Source organism: Hyperolius riggenbachi, chromosome 8 (genome assembly GCF_040937935.1).
Source record: "Hyperolius riggenbachi isolate aHypRig1 chromosome 8, aHypRig1.pri, whole genome shotgun sequence".
NCBI classification, from domain to species: Eukaryota; Metazoa; Chordata; class Amphibia; order Anura; family Hyperoliidae; genus Hyperolius; species Hyperolius riggenbachi.
The window spans coordinates 64,012,974-64,034,814 of NC_090653.1; the positions used below are offsets into that span (position 1 = coordinate 64,012,974).

Sequence of the window (21,841 nt, forward strand, 5' to 3'; positions counted from 1 at the left end):
ATGATGCTACCACCACCATATTTGACAGTGGGGATGGTGTGTTCTGAAATATGTGCAGTGTTAGTTTACCGCCACACATAGCGTTTTGCATTTTGGCCATAAAGTTCCATTTTGGTCTCATCTGACCAGAGCACCTTTTTTCCACATGTTTGCTGTGTCCCCCACATGACTTGTGGCAAACTGCAAACGGGATTTCCTATGCTTTTCTGTTCACAATTGCTTTCTTCTTGCCACTCTTCCATAAAGGCCAACTTTGTGCAGTGCACGACTAATAGTTGTTCTATGGACAGATTCCCCCACCTGAGCTGTAAATCTCTGCAGCTCATCCATGGGCCTCTTGACTGCATTTCTGATCAGCGCTCTCCTTGTTTGGCCTGTGAGTTTAGGTGGACGGCCTTGTCTTGGTAGGTTTACAGTTGTGCCATTCTCCTTTCATTTCTGAATGATCGCTTGAACAGTGCTCTGTGGGATGTTCAAGGCTTTGGAAATCTTTTCGTAGCCTAAGCCTGCTTTAAATTTCTCAATAATTTTTGCAAGCAACTCTATTTAACTGTAACGGTGGTTTTGCTGCTACAGTAATTTTTCAGGAAATGCCGGCTAGTAGCTATTTCTTACGCCTACTGGACAGCTTTACTGCAAATTTTATTAACACAGCTTATAAAAGTATGTTTATTATCTTTCTCCGAACCCCACCTGGGAGCAACACCTACTGGCTGCAAGTGGCTAAATCTACTCAAATGTTCATTAATAAATAACTATGCCAAAGGTTAGAGGGAAATGCTGTGGACAAAATGACTGGCTGGAGCAGATAACTGCAGCTTCCATGATTTTCCATTTTTTAACAATACCAGCAGCTCTTTAACCATTTCAGCCTCCTGGACGTGGCAGTTACGTCCAGGAGGCCATGCGCTTGCACACGCGCTCCCGGCCGCGGATCGTTAGTCCAGGAATCAATCAATCTGGCCATGGTGCCCGATGATTTATTTCTCTCCCCTGCAGAAAAAGCGACAGCTTCGCTTCGTTTTTTCTGGCTCTTGCGTCCCCATGCGTCCCTCTAAGCATATATGTTACGCATTGATTGACGTCATGTAAACAAACTCATGGCTGCCATCTTGTGGCCAAAAAGTAAAACTACAACTAAATGTAAAAAAAAATTAAAATTAACACACATTGACATAAAAAAATTACTGTTTACATCCCACCCTCCCAAAAATACCCAAATAAAATGTTTAATATAAAAATAAAAAAAAATTACAATAATAAAAAAAAGTAAATATTTACCTAAGGGTTTTTAAATATCAATGTAAAGATTAAATATTTCTATTTTTTTTTTTTTTTTAAACTTGTAACTAGTGATGGATGCAAAACACAAAAAATGCACCTTTATTGCCAAATAAAATATTGTTGCCATACATTGTGATAGGGACATAATTGAAACGGTGTAATAACCGGGACAAATGGGCAAATACAATACGTGAGTTTTAATTATGAGGCATGTATTATTTTAAAACTATAATGGCTGAAAACTGAGAAATAATGAATTTTTTACGTTTTTTTCTTATTCTTCCTGTTAAAATGCATTTACAGTAAAGTGGCTCTTAGCAAAATGTACCACCCAAAGAAAGCCTGGTGGCGGAAAAAAACAAGATATAGATCAGTTCATTGTGATAAGTAGTGATAAAGTTATTGGCTAATGAATGGGAGGTGATAATTGCTCGGATGCATAAAGTGAAAACGACTGAAGGCTGAAGTGGTTAAGGCATGGCTAAACTATAATTTGAATAAGGCAAGCATGTTCATTAACCCTCACCAGTTTTCGGATCACCCATGGCTCTCCCAGCACTTATTTTTACCCACTGTGAAGAGTGGGGAGATGAGGGAGAGGATTCCACATTGATTGGACTGAGCAGTAGGGTGGAGTTTTGGAGGGTCTGTACCTCCTCGCTCTAGAACAGGGAGGTGACCTGGAACCACCAAGTCACCACAAGGTTAACTCAGTTGTGCAATGCTAAAGTTAAAAAAGAGAAATACTCAGTAATACATGAACCTGCATGGAAAGGTTACTGCTAAAGCCTTGGACCATGTGACTACCGACAACTCGATGCCCACCGCTGCACTACACCTCTGCTTCCTCTGCAATTCTGCATTGCATGACTGAGTTATCCTATGGTGGTGTGGCTTAATATGGGTGGGGCTGCTGCCCAGCATGCATTAAAAGATCTAGGTGTCACCACCTATGAATATCCATTTTGCTGTGATCCTTGTTATATGATTGGCTGAGATTATTATTACATGATTGGACACTTGATGTCACCAGCTTCAAAGTTTGTAATAGTTTTTATTCAGGGATAAGTCCCTAATAAATGTTGGTACATTGGACAATTGTTTCTTGCAGGAGCATAACTACAAATCATGGGGCCCCTATGCAAAACTTTGATGCCCCCTTATGTTCACACCCCTTCGCTTGCCTCCCCTTGGTGACCCTCACAGCCTGGGGTCCCATCTCACAAGACTCATAAAACAAGTGTGGCCAACGGGATCTTCAAACCCATAACAAGTGTAGCCACAAAAACACCTGATCTGAAGGATGGACCTCTTTATCAGAGGGAGTGACGTAGTAATTGGGGCCACCTTACAGCTCCGGGACCCCTCTAGTTACACCCCTGGTTTCTATGATTTACTGTATTTTTCAGATTATAAGATGCACTTAGGTTTAGAGGACAAAGACCAGGAGAAAAAAAATATATACTGAATCTGGTGCATCCATCGTGAAGGGGCATCTTGTGGATTATACCCCTTTGTACCTCATGCCCCCTTGTACCTCTTGTGTCTCCCTGTGTCCTCCTCTGTCCCCCTTGCATCCACCTCTGTCCTCCTTGTGTCCTCCTCTATGCCCCTTTGTGTCCCCCTGTGTCCTCTGTTTGTCCCCCTGTGTCCTCCTCTGCATGGGCACAGTACAGGAAGTCCACCGACATTGCGGTGGGTTGGAGGTTCATAATGGAAGGCGTTCACAAGCCAGGAACTCCCTGCACTTGGACTATAAGACCCTTTTGGGGGAGAAAAAGTCTTATAGTCCAAAAAATACATTACTTATTGCTAGATGGGTGTTTTTTCAATTGGTTTATAGGTTGCTTTAATTCATCCATAGCAGTTCATTTGTTTTGGCTCTTTACACCTGTTTAGAACCATAAAAAAGCTTTTCTGTGCAATGCTTACAATCACTTTTCATCCTGATTACTATTAGAATTGGCATTTTCGGTACTTATATAAAAGAGTCCATATGTGATTATAATACAATATAAAAAGAACTACACATTTGCTTATACCCTGTATAAGTACCACCCTTCTTTAATGGAAAATCCAAGGACACCCACTGTCTCTAACCTCTATTAAGGTTTGCTACTATACACTTGCTTTTGAAATGACTGTCATTATTTGTTTTGTTTATTCAAATGTATGTATTTTCAGGCTGTGGAAAACATTTCATTCTGCAGCGTAGGTGAACCATGGTAAAAAATCAGCTCATCTGGGGGAAAAGTCATTGTAGGTTTTGCAATCACTACTAGAGCACCGCAGGTTTCATGGCCGTTATTATGGAGGGGGAATGTCCGAACATTGTGTAAGCTGTAGAATCGGGCATTGGATCAATACACTTGATTTCAGTATAGGATTTCATGCATGCACAGATATTCAATTTCATACTATATTGCGGTCATACAGAATCCCAGGCCATCCCAACAAGGACACAACGCAATGACACCATTACGGCATATAGTCCGCCGCTTTATTGGGTAAAGGATTGGGCTTGTGGTGCACTGCTTGCTTTTTAAGTTTATTATGTACTAAAATATATTTCTAGAATGCATTGTTCTCTTCATCTGAGCATCAGAAAAATAGTAAACATTATAAATGAACAATTGTGTTTTGGAGGTCTGCGTGTTGGTTTTACCATACAATATCACAGAGGTAGCCCCCCACTTCCCAGTGTAGACACCCAGATGTGCCCCTAGTATTTGCTACCCCCACCCCAGCAAAGGCAGCCACATGTTCCCCCACTATTTGTAGTCCCCACTCCCCTAATCATAGACAGCCACATGTGCAGAGCAGGGGAGGGTGTTTTACTCACCAGAACTGCCAAGATTCCTCTTCAGCTCTACCGTCCACAGTCTTATCTCAGTGACCCCTCCAACAACGCATGTAAATAGACACCACTAGAGGGCATCACAGAAATGAGACTGTGGATGGCCACTGAGGTTGTAGCGGGGAAGCCGGAGCTGGGAGGGGGGCCTGCGTCACCTCTACTAACTTCCTGGTTAGTTTACAAGTGCCAGGGACTGAATCTGCATGGTGATTGGCTGGCTGCACACAGTGCACGGCACTTGAAAATTTACCGAGTGGCGGCGGCGCATGCGGCGGCATCAGGTAATGTATACACTTCTGCTGCACATAATGCTCTGCAAAACAAGTTACTGAACCGGGCCCCTAGCTCCCGGCCCACCTCCACTGTGATGAAGGGGGGTCCGCCCACAGATCTCTGCAGGGGGGCCGGTCCAGCATAGTTACACTCCTGGCCAGAGCTGAAGGAGGATCTCAGCAGCGCTGATAGGGGATGCATATCTACTTGTTTGCTCCACTTCTGCGGTTCTCATTGGCATGCGTGATCATGATCGGCGCGTTGGGCACCCCTTCTTTATCATACCTCCCAACTTTTTGAGATAAGAAAGAGGGACACTTAAGCTACAACACTGCCACACCCCTAATCCCACCCCATAGTCTTGCATACCATAAACATTTCACAAGAAAAATATGTTGTTTTATAATTCAAACCACACTGGTCCTTTCTATCCTGGTTCATTGTCCTTCATATTAACACTTGAAAATAAATCAATTTAAAGGATGGGGATAAAGTTTAGAGTCAATTAAACACATTTTTCAGTAGAAAAATACATATATTTACCTACTTTTGTACATCAGTCCTGAGCCCTGAAAGAGGGACAAATGAAGAAAGAGGGACTGGGTTCCCAAAGAGGGACTGTCCCTTCAGAAGAGGGACTGTTGGGAACTATGGCTTTATTGCTGCTGATATGTTACTTTTTACAGTAGAGATGCGGCTTTCTTGTGAAATTACAGTTTACCTGATGTATTTTCTTTTTGGAGAAAAAGGTCAAAATAATGAAAAAAAAAATAATTTTGTCCCCCAAAAAAACCCCAACAACAAAGAAGAAAAAAAAGAAAAAATGATGTGTAAAATGCGACCCAAGGTGAATTTATTTTCTAAATTTTTTTTCTTCCATTTGTCTAGAATACTACCGTACCAAGTAAATGTTTTTATGACACTGTGATGGATTTTATAGCCTAGGATCAATGATACCTATTCCGGACAGTCAGAGCAGTCTGTCCACTTCTTGGCCAGTACAGTGTCTGTGTACCAGAAAAATACTAATAACAAACCGCAATAAGTACATTTTGAAGTACTACTGAAAAAGTAACAAATGTTACACATTGCCTATTCAAAGGCAACTAAGCATTTGTATATAAATTATATAACGTGAACATCTCAGTACTCGCATCCAAGGACTACATCTCCCCAGAGAAGGATTAAAATGTAATGGTACCCTAAGTGAGGGTAGCAGTTTTTGCACCCTGCTAATGGTCACCTGTCTTTTTTAGTAATATTTGGAGGGGACTAGCATCCACTAGAATCCTAGACCTTCTCCAAGCCCTAGGCAACCGCCTAGGTTTGCCTTGTGGATGATCCAGCTCTGCATCTCCCAGCATGCATTGCAGCAGTTGCGGGCATGCGTCTTCACCAGGAACTTCAAAATGCGTCACAGTTGCAGTCTGTCCCGGGGAAATGGCAGATCCTATACAAACAGAGGGCCAGAGGAGCAGCACCCTGTAGGTAAGGGGTTCTGTATATATTTATGAGCTATGGGATCACTATACACCAGTGCTTCTAGATCTGTGCCTGGCTTTCAGGGGCACAGAGATGATTTGCATATTTGGGAGTGATGCATCGTGGGAAACTACAGTTGCTCACTTAAAGCTGAATTATTGCAAACACCTTCTGTTTCCAGAAAATTATATTAGCAGTGAGGCGTCTGGGAGAGTAAACTCAGAAACGGATCTGAATGAAATGAGGCCCTAGGCAAGATAGCAGTTTTTGCCCACCACTGATGGTGAGCTGGCTTTTTTAGTAGTATTTGGTAGGGGTTAGCACCCACTGGGCCCCTAGACTCTCTTCAAGCCCTAGCCTAGGCAATAGGCAACTGCCTAGGTTTGCCTTGTGGATGATCCGACTCTGGGTAAACTAAATCTTTAACTTTAGGTTGACTGTTATTTTCATGAAAATTAAGGCAAAACAGAATTTTGTTATTTTATTCATCATTAAAGGGAACCTAAACTGAGAGGGATATGGATGTTTCCTTTAAAACAATACCAGTTGCCTGGCAGTCCTGCTGATCTCTGACTGCAGTAGTGGCTGAAACATAGACCTGAAACAAGCATGCAGCTAATCCAGTCTAACTCCAGTCAGAGCACCTGATCTGCATGCTTGTTGAGGGTCTTTGGCTGAAAGTATTAGAGACACAGAATCAGCAGGAGAGTCAGGCAACTGGTATTATTTTAAAAGGAAAAATCCATATCCTCCTCAGTTTAGGTTCCCTTAAACACTTGCAAGCACATGCATGGTGAAAACACCAGGCTGTCCTAGGTATATTAAAGGATACCACAACTGACATGTGGCATAATGAGATAGACATGGGTATGTACAGTGCCTAGCACACAAATAACTATGCTGTGTTCCTTTTTTTTCTTTCTCTGCCTGAAAGAGGTAAATATCAGGTATGTAAGTGGCTGACTCAGTCCTGACTCAGACAGGAAGTGACTACAGTGTGACCCTCACTGATAAGAATGTCCCCCTTTTTTATCTCTTTCTTGCTCTCAGAAGCCATTTTCTTCTAGGAAAGTGTTTTATAGTTGGAATTTCTTATCAGTGAGGGTCACACTGTAGTCACTTCCTGTCTGAGTCAGGACTGAGTCAGCCACTTACATACCTGATATTTACCTCTTTCAGGCAGAGAAAGAAAAAAAGGAACACAGCATAGTTATTTGTGTGCTAGGCACTGTACATACCCATGTCTATCTCATTATGCCACATGTCAGTTGTGGTATCCTTTAAGAGGTATGTGTGTTTTAGAGGTGTGTGTGTGTCCGGGCCAGAGATGCGAGAGAGGCTCCAGCCTCATGGCGCAGCTATTATTCCCCTATTGTGTTTTTAGCAGAGAGAAATAAGAAAAGGGGATACATGGCAGTGACTGCAAGCCAGATAACTAAAGATTAAGGTGTTGGGGCCTTGGGGTGCCTCTAAAGGTGCGTACACACGCACTACTATAGAGAACGACGGGTCCGTCAGACCCTCCCGCTGGGTGGGCGTTCTCCCGACAGTAGTGTGTGTGTATAATCTGTCTGCACACTGATAAGGCTGTTTCTGAACGATACGCTCAGCGGATCCAGCCTTATCAGTCTGCCGACAGACTGTACACGCACTACTGTCGGCAGAACGCCCGCCCGGCGGGAGGGTCTGACTGTCACGATTGTGGAACTTTCCTCGTGATCAGCGCACAACGCGTGCGCTGACACGGCGGAGATCCTCCACAAGCGTATAATTTGCAGGAACCCAGCAAAAGGTGCTACGCACCTGTAGAGGGAAATTCCTGTCGGCAGATGGCGCTGGGGAGTGCAGAGGAACCAATCCTCTGTACCTCCACAAGTGCCAGACAGGAATTGTACGAAGCGCAGAATGCAATCGCAAGAGAGGCGATAGTGAATGAGATTGAGCAAAAGGGATAGGTTGTATGTGTGTGCGCCAATCCAGTCGCCACTCCGCGACCGCGCACACACACAACAGCAGATACGAAATAGGAACGCGATCGCGAGAGGTGCGATCGCGAGACGTGACACAAGGCAGAACAGAATAGAATACAAGGGTAGCAAAGGCACAGCAAATACAATAAGGAGATACGGAAAACAACAACCGCTAGCTAACCGCAAACACCGCACTCATTCGCAACAGTGCAAGCGGTTATGCGCGATCTCCACGTGATAAGCACAATAGAGACAAGCACGCCTAACTAACCATAAACAGACAAACATGAAACAGGGGACGCGAGCGCTTGCTTAACGGTTACCTCACCGAGCCTGTAGCAAGCGCAGCGGACAAGACAGACACACGAAAAACAAGAACTAGGCAGGAAGGATCCACCGCTCTTCCGCCAGAGCAAGTGTGATCCAAGCAGGAACATAGATCAGAAAGATCCACAGCCGCTAACGCTAGTGGCTAGTGCGATCTCAGCAAGACAGAACGATTCGCTATCAACCACCGTTGGTGACAGCGCAATCGCGACCGACAAGACAGAACAGAAGGATCCCCAGCGCTCGCACAAAGTAGCTAGCGCGATCCCAGGAAACAGAACAGAAGAGATAGCGGGTAGCAACCGCTGCACCAGCTATACTCCAAGAACATAGATCAGAACCATTTCCTGTCAACCACCATAGGGACAGGACAATGGCAAACAGGCAAGACAAGACAGAACAGGCAATACAGATAATACAACCTGACTGGGCTAGAAGGGGAGCCAAAAGCAACCCCCAGGAATTAACTATACTAGATAGCAATGGCTGACACTCCAGCAGTGTCCATCAGGAACTGAGCAAGGAAGGGAAATGACCAGCAAAGCATTCTGGGAAACATAAAGCTCTTATAGTGCCAGTCATCAAAGAAGGCAGGTAGAGGATTTGCATAACGAATGTATGCAAATTCCCCAGCAAGAGAACAGAACAGAAACTTGCAATGAAAAGACAGGTCTCTGTTCCAGAGACCTGCAGCCCACAGACTAGAGGAATGGACAAACAGCTGTCTGCCTGTGCAGCCAGCTGACCGGATCATCACAGTACCCCCCCTTCTAGGGATGGATTCCAGACATCCCTCAAGACTGGTAACATCACAAAACTCTAACTGAAGACTCATGAAGGTCAGGACAGCCCGACAAGGCCCAATTCCAGAGTCAGTCCATCCGAAACCGACCTCATCGGAAGCAGAAGCCACCGAAACATGCCCATCAGCACTACAAGTCTCAGCGTAACACCCATCAGGACTGTGGACACCAGAGAAGAAGCCATCGACACCCTCCAGACAATACCCACCACCTTCCAAGGAGCGTCCAAGAATACCAAACCTGCCGCAATACCTGTTCGAAGTGTCCCTTACAACACCAAAGCCATTGCTGATCGTATTCAGGGCACCAAGCAAAACCTTTCCCGGAATCTCCCAGAACGCCTTGAAGCTCCGCAGAGATCCCAAGAAGCCAGAACGCTCACCAGGCTCACATGGAGAACCACCAAGAACCCCTATGGAACCTATGATCATTCCAGACTCAAAATTAGCAGGACACCCATCAAGATCAGGACTTTCAGGGCCCACTTCTGGGCATGCAAGCAGGCAGGCTATATCAGAACATGTCTCCACTGAGGAAGCATCTGAGTACGCTGGTAACCGAGGCACACTTGGGCTTTCTGGGTCACAGAGCACATCGGGGTACACTAGTACAGGAGAAACCTCAGGACATGTCGGGGAACTGCCAACCTCAGAGTCCGACACGACAAGACCAAAACCAGTACCGGGCAGAAAATCATCACGAGTAAAGGTCACAGGTACTGGTCTTTCAAAAGAAGACTCAAATTCAGAATTTTCTGTAACTGTAATATCATCATTGACTACACATGAATGAAGCTCCACAAGAGCTGCAAAAGTAGTCAGCAAGGCAGCAATGCCTACTGAAGTGGGCAACACCTCAGAAGGACCTGGAGGGCAGGAGACATCTCCTTCAAGTTCTGCACCCTTTGGGAGGAACTCGGAGACCTTCAGATCATCAAACAAGACCTCAGGAACATCATTTTTCAAGTTGTCTAAGAAGGATTCTGTACTATCCATGTTACAGGGCAAAACTGGAACTTTACTTTGAGAACAGGGCAGATGTCCCAGGGAAGGTTCCACCATAAACTGAGACTGAATTTCATCATCATGAGTGGAACGTACAGGAATATTCACTGGACCACACACTGACTCCCTAACTTTAATCTCGCTGCACCCAGAACTCTGCGTAGTAATCAAACTAGCTTGCAACTCCAAAACTGCAGAAAGACAGGTAAAAATAGCAGCAATACCTAGACGAGCCTCTAGGGGCAGGGCAGGAGATATTGTACAAGGCAATATTGACTCATCCAGAGTACTGGGTGGAGAGTCAATACTTTCTTCAGAATCAGACTCGCAAATGTCAATGCAAGTGGACATCATGCCTTCATTCATGGTACAGGGCAGGTTCAGAGAAAGCTTCTCTGGACAAGGCAAAGAAGCTTCAGCATCAGATTCGCAAAACCGAAGCGCTGTCTCACTCTTAGATTCGGCTAACAAGGTCGAATCCGAGGAGTCAGAACGCAAAATTTGCGGATCCAAGATCGCTTTAGGTTGCGAAACTGACGCTTCCATATCGCAAACCTCCGCGATCTGCGGAGCAGACTGCAAGGCATCTAGGACAGAAACACTGGAGCAACTGTCATCAGGCAACAGGCCTGCACAGGTGCGAACAGAATAAGACATAGATTCATTTGCAAAAGAAGTGACGACAACAACAGGAGAAACTTTATTAGACACATCAATAATTTTCTTAAAGTTGCATAACTTAGGAATTTTCCCCATGGCAGGCTCACAAACGGACGATCTTAGAGATCCTGAGGGAAAAAATCTGTCTTCCTTAGACACAGGACCACACAGACCTTTTGCAGCCATACGTGCGGTGGCGACATCAGACCGCACTGGTTCAACTTCCACACAAGCAACTGCTCTGAACGACTTGCACTCAGACTTCAAACACTCAGTTGCTTTGGGAAAGGGAATGCATTCAAAACTCACTTTCTTTAAATCCAGAGGATTGGAACAATCGTCCGCTGACAATGTGTTTTTAGCAGATTGAAGCGCATGTAGTTCATCCAAAATCATTCTCCACACGTCAAACAGCGGAGTCACAAAGTCAGAGATACATTCACCAGTCTTGATTAAAGTGCACGCAGACTCAATGCACGCATACAAAACTGCTTCGTTTTTAGAACGGTATTGATTGCAAAACGATCTCCAATCACATTCCAATTCATAGACCAGGAGCTCGATCTCCCATTTCTCAAACGGGGGCTCCCATGCACACTTAAAGGATGAACAATCATAGTGCGCACAGTCTACAGATGGAACTGGAGCAGGAACAGAACGGGAATCTTTTACCTCTTTATTGGGATCAATTAATTGGTGTGTGTGTAATTCATCCAAAATGATCTGCCACACATACATCACCAGATCCACAACACACTTGTCACATTCATCAGAATCAATCAAAAGGCACACAGAGTCAAGACAATCGTTCAGGACATCCGCGCTTTTTGCGATGTAAAAATCGCAAAAGGCTTTCCAATCCAAATCAAATTCCTCCACCAAGGCCCCGATTTCCCATGAGGCAAATGGCGGTTCGAACAACCCAGTATCTAAATAATCTCCATATGGGTGGGGATCAGGAACGAGTACAGATTTTTTGACTGCTTTAATATAGTGTGCGATCCTACCTATAGCAGGATCCACATAAGCTTTGGATTGGGGCAAAAAACCTGGAAACTGATCAGCAGATGCATTATAAACATCATTATCATCATGCATGGTTTTGCCCATTTCAGACTTGACAGAAATAACCTCTCTATCTGTGGTTGCCATGGGCAACGGATCTTTCCGCTGGGAAGCCTTCCTAGATCTTTTACGTTTAGACTTAGAGGCTTTGGATGGCTGCTTTATGGATGAAAGAGTAGATGGAACAGCTGATTGAGCTGCTGACAACAACTCATTAAGGGGGTATGGTAATTGAGGTAATCTCAGCCAATTGTGAATTAAAAAGGCCAAGAATTCCAGGGGTCTTTGACTCAGGGTGGTATGATCTAACACATCATAACCCCACATTGACATTTCGCCCCCCAACAGAATGTAGACCATTTGGGGGGTCCAGGTAGACACTGGGGTGCATTGGAATTCAGGGTTCGCTAACAGTTTCGTACACTCAGACAAAAATTCGTCTGCTGATTCAGGTGCAAGTTTTTTAAATCTCTTAAAGGTACAAGAGCCATATTCGACAAAATCGTACAAATCGGAAATTCCGTCTACACTGGGGTTTTGGGTTAGGCTGGTCATTCTGTCACGATTGTGGAACTTTCCCCGTGATCAGCGCACAACGCGTGCGCTGACACGGCGGAGATCCTCCACAAGCGTATAATTTGCAGGAACCCAGCAAAAGGTGCTACGCACCTGTAGAGGGAAATTCCTGTCGGCAGATGGCGCTGGGGAGTGCAGAGGAACCAATCCTCTGTACCTCCACAAGTGCCAGACAGGAATTGTACGAAGCGCAGAATGCAATTGCAAGAGAGGCGATAGTGAATGAGATTGAGCAAAAGGGATAGGTTGTATGTGTGTGCGCCAATCCAGTCGCCACTCCGCGACCGCGCACACACACACACAACAGCAGATACGAAATAGGAACACGATCGCGAGAGGTGCGATCGCGAGACGTGACACAAGGCAGAACAGAATAGAATACAAGGGTAGCAAAGGCACAGCAAATACAATAAGGAGATACGGAAAACAACAACCGCTAGCTAACCGCAAACACCGCACTCATTCGCAACAGTGCACGCGGTTATGCGCGATCTCCACGTGATAAGCACAATAGAGACAAGCACGCCTAACTAACCATAAACAGACAAACATGAAACAGGGGACGCGAGCGCTTGCTTAACGGTTACCTCACCGAGCCTGTAGCAAGCGCAGCGGACAAGACAGACACACGAAAAACAAGAACTAGGCAGGAAGGATCCACCGCTCTTCCGCCAGAGCAAGTGTGATCCAAGCAGGAACATAGATCAGAAAGATCCACAGCCGCTAACGCTAGCGGCTAGTGCGATCTCAGCAAGACAGAACGCTATCAACCGCCGTTGGTGACAGCGCAATCGCGACCGACAAGACAGAACAGAAGGATCCCCAGCGCTCGCACAAAGTAGCTAGCGCGATCCCAGGAAACAGAACAGAAGGATCCCCAGCGCTAGCACAAAGTAGCTAGCGCGATCCCAGGAAACAGAACAGAAGAGATAGCTGGTAGCAACCGCTGCACCAGCTATACTCCAAGAACATAGATCAGAACCATTTCCTGTCAACCACCATAGGGACAGGACAATGGCAAACAGGCAAGACAAGACACAACAGGCAATACAGATAATACAACCTGACTGGGCTAGAAGGGGAGCCAAAAGCAACCCCCAGGAATTAACTATACTAGATAGCAATGGCTGACACTCCAGCAGTGTCCATCAGGAACTGAGCAAGGAAGGGAAATGACCAGCAAAGCATTCTGGGAAACATAAAGCTCTTATAGTGCCAGTCATCAAAGAAGGCAGGTAGAGGATTTGCATAACGAATGTATGCAAATTCCCCAGCAAGAGAACAGAACAGAAACTTGCAATGAAAAGACAGGTCTCTGTTCCAGAGACCTGCAGCCCACAGACTAGAGGAATGGACAAACAGCTGTCTGCCTGTGCAGCCAGCTGAGCGGATCATCACACTGACGTTCTCTATAGTAGTGCGTGTGTAAGTGCGTGTGTGAACACCTTTAGTCTAATTTGTCTAGTTTGTGCCTGTGTGTGTGTCTGTGTCTTTGCAATATCATAAACAGTAGCACATTAACCTTTCAGCATCAGCAATCCTCTCTTTGTTCTGACGTATTCCAGGTGCGAGTTTCAAAATTTCTTCTTCTTAATGGCAGACACCTTTTTTGAAAATAAATAAATAAAAATATTCAGTCCAAGTTAGTTGGATATCCTATGTCCTCATGTGGACTACCCCTCAGTAAATCTTCTCCAATGTCTCTCTGCAGATCACGTTAGGGCTCTTTCACATTAGGGCAGATTTTCTGCGTTTCAACGCAAAGGGTAAAGTTTGCGTTACCCAAGGTGAAATGAAAGTCCATAGACTTTCATTTTAGCTTTCACATATAACGCAGCCTTTTTGTGCGTTGCGTTACACTGCACCCAGGCGCAGTTTTTCGGCCGACGCTAGCTTTCTGTGTTACAATGTTAGTCAATGTAAAACGCACACTATGCGCGTTTTTAATCCGTTAACGCAGGCAATCAGTCCCAGAATGCAACAGAGGAACAATGTAGAAAGTTGAAAACTAAAAGAAAAAAAAATTACCTGCGTTTTTCTATGTGCAGTAACGGATTGAAAACGGATTAAAAACGCACACTCACTGCAGTGCAACGCATATCAAAACGCATTAAAACGCACACAACAAAATGTATGCTTTGAGCGTTCTCCAACGCAAGCTCTGATGTGAAAGAGCCCTAAAGATTCTGAAGGTTTGGAAACATTATGCTTCATTTCCTCAAGTCATGCTACCTCAAGAAGGTTCAGTGTTTATCTAAAGTCTTACAGGCATTGTAGCTGTAACTGTCACATGTGCGCACGCTCAATGCCAGTTACAGAAAACTAGTGCAATTAAAGAGAAAAACAAAACAAAATTTAAATTTTTTTTAAAGGGGAAGCAGAAGGATAAGGTGGTCCTATGATGTATACACTACAGAGAAACCGCTTGGCCAATAACTCTTGCTGGAGTAATTAAAGGGAATCTGAAGTGAAAATAAACTTATGAAAGAATGTATTGCATAAATAGAACATTAGTAGCATAGCTCCCTACTGTCCCTCTTTTGGAGGGACAGTCCCTCTTTGGGAGCCATGTCCCCCTGTCCCTCTTTTTCCCTTATTTGTCCCTCTTTCAGGACTGATGTACAGATCTTTGTAAATATACCGTATATATTTTTCTTACTTAAAGGGGTTCTTTCTCGAATGAGGAAAAAAATAAAAAGTGGTTTATGCATAAACTATTAAACATCCTTCTAAAATAATGTAAAAAGTTTTTTTAAAAAAATGGTTTTATCAATACTTGTAAATAGTGACGGATGACGCTGGGAGGCTAATCCATATGTTAGGGGTGTTTTTTTTTTACTTTCTTTTCACAACTATAACTGCTGCCTACCTAGTTTTCAGTGGTATAACCCACTTCTAGCAGGAATCGCTGTTATAACCCTAACAGCTGAGCTACCTTGAGCTGCTCAATATGTTTACATTGTAGCTAGGCAACCAGACCCCATGCAGAGACTCCTTTGTGAAAAAAGTCATAAGCTGCTAGGAGAATCAGTCTCATCTATACCATATGATTCTTTGTCAGATCCGATTCAATTTGATTCGATTTATTGATTTGATTCAATCTGACATGTCAGATTCATGATTCGATTCAATTCGATCGAATCATGAATCGGACATGTCAGATTGAATCAAAACAAATCAATAAATCGAATCAAATTGAATCGAATCTGACAAAGAATCATATGGTGTAGATGGGACTGATTCTTCCAGCAGCTTATGACTCTTTTTTCACAAAGGAGTCTCTGCACTGGGTCTGGTTGCCTAGCAACAATGTAAACACATATTGAACAGCTCAGTGGAGCTCAGCTGTTATAGCTGGTAGGGCTAGAACGTGAATTCTGCTAGAAGTGGGTTATACCACTGAAAACTATGTAGGTAGCAGTTATGGTTGTGAAAAGAAAGTAAAAAAAAAAAAACCCTAACAAATGGATTAGCCTCCCAGTCCTTCATACGTCACTATTTCCATTACATGTTGTATTGATGAAACCATTCATTTTTTTAAAAAAACTTTTTTACACTATTTTAGAAGGATGTTTAATAGTTTATGCATAAACCACTTTTTATTTTTTTTCCTCATTCGCGAAAGAACCCCTTTAAGAATGTGCTTAATTGACTATAAACTTTATTCCAATCCTTTAAATGGATGTATTTCTTATTTCCATGTGGTAATATGAAGGAAAATGAACCAGGATAGAGAGGACCAGTGTGGTTTGAATTATAAAACAACATATTTTTCTGATGAAATCTTTATGGTATGCGTGACCAGGGGTGTGTCGGGGGTGTGATTAGGTGTGTGGCAGGGGCGTGGCTTATGTGTCCCTCTTTCTTATCTCAAAAAGTTGGGAGGTATGATTAGTAGCAAAGACACAATTCTCAAATGGATTTCCAGTACAGGAAGAGTTAAGAAACTTCACTTGTTATCTATGCAAAAGAGCTTCTCTGAGCTCTCACACCAAGCTTGGTTCAGTTACAATGCTGTTTCCTGAAGCATTTATACATAAAAAAAAACAGAGACAGATTTAGATAAGGTTTTCCTGCAGGGGAGATCAAAAGATTATTAGCTGTGCTTTGTTTCATAGATTAAAACGCAGAGTGTGGTTTGTAATTGCAAATATGACAGAATGATACAATGTTATAAAAAAAGCTATATAACAGAATAAAAATATAAGACTCTTTTCTTTGCTACTAATGTTCTATAAATTATCAGTACTACACATACACTTCATTATATCATGAGGTTTGTTTTTTTCATCAGTGTCACTTTAATGAATCTTGGCTGGGGCGGGGTTCAAATCTGCTAATTTTCCCCTGTAATTTAGGACTGCCAGTGGCCATGTTGCAAGCATGCGATGCCAGTGATTAACAGGTCTGGAAATCTGTGTGAAAACAAGCGCTAATGAGTCCAACTTGCTTCTCTGGCCATAATGTTAACCTTTCACACTCTCCCATGAGTGTTTACATTATACCTCCCCAGCACGTTTAATACAAGCTATCAGTCCTCTTGTCTGCCTCACGCTAAGCAGCACTGAATTAATCCATGATTACGCATCTCCATGCTCTGCCAATGCGACATGCAGGAGAAGCTGCCAGGGGCCCTGGGCTCATTGACCTTATCTGACTGAGCCTGCGCCAGGCTGGATGGAGCGCTGCAGGCAGCGGTGAAGGCTCTGTAATGCCATCTGCAGACATAGATTAGCTCAGCTTTAGCAGCGAGCTCCGGCTGCCTCGTACTGAGCCGGTACAGTGTACAGAGTGAGGCTCCTATCAGCTCCGTCCAACTCTGTCCTCTGGGCCTGACATCCTCCTACAGTTCTTGGACTTCTGTGATTAACATACAATAGCAAACTAGTGAGAAACGCTACTGAGTTATTGAAACATTCTATTTTCTTTCAAGTGGTACATCAAAGCAAATTTGGTCTTCAGTAATACTTAATTGTCTGTATTGCTAAACGTTGACTTGAAGATGAGTACCAAGTGCCTGAAAGGGAAGGGCATCTTCTGGACAATCAGATGTGGTCCAGAGCAAAGATGGCTTTGGTGCCAAATGTAGTGAGTTCCCCATTGCATGGCATTGGCAACTCATATGTCCAAGTGGGGTTGAGAAAACAACAGAACATGGCGAGATAGTGAATAGTTGACTAAAGCTGACAAACTGGGCAGTGGATGTCTTGTGTCACCATAAGGCTAGTCACTTGGAATCCCACAGAAAACACCTGACTACACTGGCACAGGCAGAGCAGGACACAGATAAGGATCAGACAGACTTCCCAGAAAAAACAAGAGAGCACTAAAATAGAAACTAAGTAAACAAAGTAATGACACTTGGATCCAAAGCTGATCTCTTGATTTGCTCAGGCACTCCTCAGATACACCAAGCTTAAAGCAGTAGGTGTAGCCATACTATGCCAGGGAAAACAAAACATATATAAGTATATAAATACTTGATCTACTTACATAACACATGTATTGTACTGTCCATGTTTTGATTTCAGTGAATTGTATATACTAAATGAAGATAATTCTGTTCCTGGTGGGAACCATGTATTTTTTGCCCACAGTTTGAGGCTAAATCCTGATGTAATTTCTTCTCTTAACTTTTCTTTCTTTTTTCCTCCAATCACGGAGTCACCTCAGCCTTACTTGTAACCACCGGTGAGAACAGGAGGATGTTTTAGCTAGGCAACAGTCTGATCAGCCAATCAGTGAGAAGAAGAAAGGTCGGAGGGTCATTGGCGATGGCACAGAAAAGAGCCTGGGGGACTGAGAAAATATAATAACAGCAGAGAGATTCCTGAATAGATTGGAGAGCTTAATTAGGAGACACCGAGAGCCCAATATAGTGTAGTATGTATTGGAAACCGTGGATAAATGTAAGTGTGAGATGAATATACTCACAAACATGGGTTACCTCTTAGGCAACCACTGTAGATGCAGGTGAGGAGATTAGACCTGTCCTCACTCAGGATTAAGATGTCGCTCTCTGTAGATCAGGAAAGTAGGGGTAGGTCACCCCTCCACCAGGGGTGGACACAGTATTATCGTGAGAGAAACAGAGGCGCCAGCAGGATAAAAGGTAATAAAAATTTTAAAATTTGCTGGGAGGCAGTGGTGGACTTACCTCCGGGAAGGCAGACTCAAAATACTGTCTGAATTAAACAAATAAATTTATTATTGGTACCCCAAAAGATGCAACGCGTTTCGCAGGCACAGCCCGCTTCATCAGGCAATAAGATAGGGGACAAACAGTAGCTCGTCAGTAGCACGAATGGCACCTGAAGAGGTGCCATTCGTGCTACTGACGAGCTACTGTTTGTCCCCTATCTTATTGCCTGATGAAGCGGGCTGTGCCTGCGAAACGCGTTGCATCTTTTGGGGTACCAATAATAAATTTATTTGTTTAATTCAGACAGTATTTTGAGTCTGCCTTCCCGGAGGTAAGTCCACCACTGCCTCCCAGCAAATTTTAAAATTTTTATTACCTTTTATCCTGCTGGCGCCTCTGTTTCTCTCACGATAAGATTGGAGAGCTTGTACTTGCAGAGAAATTTCTGGCTGCATTTTAAACACATTGCAGTGTTTAAATAGAATTTGGAGTTGTGGCTGATAATCCCGCATTAAAGAGACACTGAAGCGGAAAAAAAAATTATGATATAATGATTTGTATGTGTAGTACAGCTAAGAAATAAAACATTAGGAACAGAGACTAAGTCTAATATTGTTTCCAGTACAGGAAGAGTTAAGAAACTCCAGTTGTTATCTATGCAAAAGAGCCATTGAGCTCCACGACTTTCAAAGTCACAGAGAGCTCTATCTTCTGAAGCTTGTTATGTCAACTATCAGTCACTGAATTTTCTTTTTCTCTCCAGAGGACAGGTCAGTAGTTCACTGGCCTGCTCTGTAAACTAATTTAGAATGCTGAGTATTGTGTAAACTGCAAATATTAGAGAATGATGCAATGTTATAAAAAACACTATATAACTGAAAAAAAAAATATGAGACTATTTTCTTTGCTACTAATGTTCTAGTAATTATCCGTACTACGCAACCAATTCATTATATCATATTTTTTTTTCTCTTCAGTGTCTCTTTAGGCTGGTTTCACAGTGGGACGTTAAAGTCCCACGTTACAGCACCCAGTAACGCAGCCTAACTCACATCAATGGGCTGTTCACAGTGCCCACGTTGTGTTACATAGTAACGCAGCAGGTTTAAACAAAGTGCTGCATGCTGTACATTATACTCGGCTAAGCAGCGTTAGACTGTTTGCACATGCTCAGTAATGTTGGAGGAGGAGGTCTCCCCTCCTCCTCCGAGGCCAGCCACATGGCTAATTAATATTCACTGCACTGTGGTGACTCGTGGTGGGACTGTAGTGTTGTCCGGATCATGACCGAATTGTTCATTTGATCCGGATCTTTTTTGTGAGTCGAATCATCCAGATCATCACAATGAAAGATTCGGTTCACAGTGGATGTCTGTCTGGAAGAAACAGAAACATACAGAATGTACAGTGCAGGGAAAGTCCTGTCCTGCTAGTCATTTCACCCAGTCTGCTTCCCTAGTAAAATGATTCAAATGATTCGGTTCAAAAATCCGGATCTTTTCAATGATCCGATTCAAATGATCCGAATCCTTAAAAATATCCGGACTTCCTATCACTAACCTGGAGCGGCTGCTTTGAGAGCTGCATAACGCAGCTCAATCTGAGGTCCAACTTCAACACCACCATGAGTTGCGCTAGGGGCACGTTATGCGACCATAACGTCCCCTAAAATGCAACGTCTTGGTGGGAAAGTAGCCTTAAAGAAAATGCAAGATATGCCAAAGGCTGCATCCTCAACCTATTATAACAGTAGGCACAACTATCCAAAAGCTGCTCTCCAAGGGGAAAGACAGGGTGTCAATAGTAATCTCACAGGTGTGCAGACCTACACTCCACTCATACCATTTGAACAACATCATAAAGCTGACGATTCATATTGTTCATCTGTCATTATCTACAATGACCAAGAACGTCATACAAAGGAGGTCAATTTGGTAAGATGGGTCTGGCTGTAGCTGATCAGTCTGATGAAGGTATGGAAAGGTCTGCCACATGTAGGGCACAAGCAGGGGTGTAAGTACAAACCACAGGGCCAGCAAAACGTTTATGATGCGCCCTTAATGTTCACACTGCTTCTCGTGCCTTCCTTTGGTGACCCTCACCGCCTGTAGGCCCATCCTGCAAAGGTCATATGGTGTGTCCATCATGATCTTCACACCCATAACATGTGTAGTCACTAAATATAGTGATGATACGACCATACGTAATTACGATTTGTATTGTAAAAGAGGACAGAGGCGCCAACAGGATAAAATCAATACTTAAAATGTTTAAAATTGCTTAGGAGGCAATGGTGGACTTACCTCCTACAGTGAGGCGCCAGTTGTTACCCGGACATAGTGCTGTTGTGTACTCCTATCCTTTATTTGCCTGATGAAGCGGGCTTTGGCCTGCGAAACGCGTTGCGATTAACCCCTGGAGTGTACCAATAAACATACCTTGTCTTGAATACACAGCCTATTGTGTCTGCTTGTAGAAGGTAAGTCCACCACTGCCTCCTACCACTACCACCTCCTACCACTACTGCCACCTGCCTACACAGTGGTTGCCTGGAGGTAACCCTGGTTTGTGAGTATTACTCTATACTCGTTTCATTTAATCAATTGCCTTGACTTACTACACTATATTGGGCTCTCGGTTCTCTTTTTACATGTAATTACGATTTGCACATTTAATTAGCGGTGAATAGCAAAGCCTCCATACATGCTATTGTCACCAAAACTGCTACATATGTTAAAGAGATCCAGAGACAAATGACAGTACAGCTCTGATACTTACGCGAGGCTTCCACGCCGTCTCACGCTTCCGAGGAGTCGCTATAAGCGAAGAAAGTAGTCAAGCGCACACGGCCAAGACACAGCAGACATGGGGGCAGACGGGAGAGACAGAGTGGAAGGCGATAGGATCAGCGCAACTAAGCCGACCCAGCGGCCCACGAATGGGCTAGAGCCCAAAAAAACTCAGTGCCTTATACCATGGACATGCTTGTGAGTGTGCATTTCTTTTACAATTGAAGTGTTTTTACAATTTTACGCTATGGGAGCTCTGGTTATGTTTCTTTGAGGTGCTTTGATCCTGTAACAAGTTGGAGGCAGTGGACGTGATTTCCTTGAATGGCGGGCGGCGGCCAGATGACCCCATAAGTGCTGAGGACCCATCTAGCAAAGGGTCATATGTTAATGGTGAGTGCCCACTGCTTGGGGTGTGGTGATGGTGTCTCACTGAAGTGGCAACTTGGTTACCCTCAGTCACAGGAATAGTGTTGGACTGTGTGCCTATTAAGATTCTGCCTCAAGAAGAGGAAGGACATTTGTTTGCAGGACCATTTGTGTGCAGCTAGTGTTTGAGTACTCTGGATTTGATCGGCTCACGCTCCCTCAGTGCCTCTGCAATCCTGC

General features: G+C 43.8%; 1 protein-coding gene across 25 annotated transcripts in view; it reads right to left on the reverse strand.

Annotated features, from left to right (window-relative positions):
* The window catches only part of LOC137528845 (leucine-rich repeat and fibronectin type III domain-containing protein 1-like protein), a 688,143-nt gene that overhangs the window by 498,813 nt on the left and 167,489 nt on the right, over positions 1 to 21,841 (reverse strand). The window contains exons 1-2 of one of the 25 annotated variants that reach the window (XM_068250508.1): positions 15,171 to 15,219; positions 13,824 to 13,905 (exon numbers count right to left, since the gene is read on the reverse strand). The exons of 23 other annotated variants lie outside the window; for them this stretch is intronic. The gene's annotated coding sequence lies outside the window, so the exon portion shown is untranslated. Of the gene's footprint in view, positions 1 to 13,823; positions 13,906 to 15,170; positions 15,220 to 21,841 lie in introns of those variants that run through there. One more of the 25 variants, XM_068250483.1, reaches the window with a different exon arrangement.